The following is a 2,665-nucleotide window of genomic DNA, read 5'->3' on the forward strand; positions in this document are numbered from 1 at the left end:
GGCCCAGTCAATGGCACCCTTCGCTTGCAGCATCTCGACGTTCGCTAGGGCGCCGGCCTTCGCCGATTCATTCATCGCGTTTTTATATTCCGCCGACTGCTTGAAATTCTCCACAGCGGCGGCGGCGGCTCGGCTTCCATCGTCCCTCAGCCGGGTCACCTCACCCTCCAGTCTCTTCACTTCCCCTTGCCTGGCGGCAGACTCCCGCTGCAGGATATCAATTTTCTTCTCCTTGGCGGCCACACGCTCTTGCAGCAAGGCCATGTCTTGCTCCAGCTTTGAGACATGATCATTTCGTTCTATGTCCCGCTGGATGGCCACGTCTAGCTTGCCTCGAGCTTCCGCAGCATCACAGTCCGCTTTCATCAAGCGTCGCTCCACATCCGCCAGCCTGTCCTTGGCATCCACCAGCTCCCTCTCAAGCCTCTTAACCTCCTCCCGGAGCTGTCCCTCAATTCGGGGTTGCTTGATTCCGCCAAGAACATTTCGTTCAGCCCAACCGCCAGGTGCCCAAAGGCTGAGCTGAAGGGCGACCGCTCGATCGCCGTTGGCTGCGTCATCCCTGCCAGACCGCCGAACCCCAACCGCTCGCACAGGTGATAGAGAAACTCCCGCTCACTGTCGGTCATGAACTCGGTGAAGGCGGCGAACGAGTCCAGATCGCTCACGGGCATATCTCTCTCGGCCGTCACAGGGGCCTTCGACGGGTCTTGTCGGCTCTTCTTCTGCCTGTGGACCTCGAGGGTCTCGTCATCATCCTCCTCCCCGGCCGAGTCACACTGGCGCCGCTTCCGCAGGATCCCCCGTGTATCTCCAGTGGGCGCAGCCCTGGACCCCTTCGGCGGTTGTCTCCCCACCGCGGTAGCGGCAGCCCCCACTGGCGCCATAACTTTTTCTCTCTGTGGCCCACGTCGAGTGACAACCACTCTTTCCTTCTGCGGCACGGTAGAGGACCCCTTTTTTCCCCCGCCCGCATTCCCATCCGCTTGCACGCTGGGCAGACCGTCGGCCCCTAGGTGGGAGTGGTGCGGCATGGGCAGCACCACCGGAACCTCGGATGCACTCACCTCCAGAGTCTCCGGGTCCACAACTGTCCTTTGGGCCGCCTCCCCTGACGTATACATCGCCTCCAAGAAGTTGTCGATCTCCGCACGATCCATGGCTTTGTCAAAGGCGTCGCGGCTCGCTTTGTTGCCTGGCGGAGTTTCTGAGAACATGCAAACACCCGTCAACTTTAACCAAGTTATCAAGAGATACGATGTGGCGGAGATCTATTACCAATAGCGCGCGTTAGCTGTTGGTCGACCAACAACTCCCAGCCGGTGAGGAGACGGAAGTCCAGCAAATTGCGATTCTTCCAACAGCCTTTGATACGCACAACACGGCACTCTTCCTCACGTGTCAGGTTATAACGCAGTCCCGCTACAAAACAAGAAACAAGGCGTCAGTACAACAGTTGAAATACATACAGTAAACCGCCAACTATGTTCAGCGGAGATCGACGAACAACCTCGGATTGGCTGAAACTCCGACTTAATCCTAAACGTCGGTTCCCCCTCGTTCAACTCCGATTGGTACTCCCACCCTGTCATTGCCACGCAAAACGTCCCCCGCCAGTAGGATATCGAATCCCTCAAATTCTCTATCAGCTTGGGCGCTCCCTGCCGGCGGCTCAAATTTACTTGCCCTCTGCAACCTTGGCGATTAACGTACACTAGTTCGTAGAAGTGCAAAACCTCCGCCACAGTCGGCCCCTCGCACCCGAATAGCCGCCACAAGGAGTTCATCGCCAGCATCAACCGCCACATGTTGGGACAGATCTGCCCAAAGGCGACGCCGAACTCGCACACCAAGATCTGAAGGTTGGGTACAAGCGGCAATGTCACTCCTTGGCGGAATATTGCCTCGTGAACAGCGGCGAACCCCGCTGGAAGAATTGAGGCCTTCTCGTCCGCCGTCGGTTGACGAAGTTTCACCACTCCCGGCAGCCGGTATATCCGCTTCATCCGGTTGACAGCGGCGGCAGTCATCCGCCCTCCCGCCTCGTCAACGGGGGTCCCATCCTGGAGAACCCACGCCGACTCTGTTTCCTCCCCCGTCACGTTTCCCCCGTCAGCGGAACCACTGGCGGCGCTGTTACTTGCTAGTCGCTCCTCATTCCTATCCCGCGCAGCAGCATCCTCACCCGCCCTAGAACTCTCCGGACGCGACGTACGGCCCATGACAACTTCCCAGGGTATGGTTTGTAGCGGCTCGATGTCTAACGGCTCTGGCAGTGAGGTTCCTGCACGGGCAGACGGACGCAACGAGTCAATAAAAACCCTATCCGCCGCACTGATTGACACGTCAGACCCGGAGTCCTCACTGCTCGAGATCTCTACGACGTTGGCCATCCCAAACCCTAAAACCCAAATCAGTTAGCCCACAGAAGGATCTAACCTATCCCTATATCAGGTATAGCAAAGAACACCACGAACAGCTACCCAGAAAATACCAAAACATGAACAAACCCCCTCAACCCAGATTCAACCATCTAGCAAAACCCTAACTGACAACTCTCTGTCAAACACCATAACCTACCCCCAAATCCCATCTTACACCCCCGACGAACATCAACAAACCCAGTTCACACACCAATCCCAGAAACAACCACCAAACCCATAAA

The sequence above is a fragment of the Rosa rugosa genome, chromosome 1 (genome assembly GCF_958449725.1).
Source record: "Rosa rugosa chromosome 1, drRosRugo1.1, whole genome shotgun sequence".
NCBI lineage: Eukaryota > Viridiplantae > Streptophyta > Magnoliopsida > Rosales > Rosaceae > Rosa > Rosa rugosa.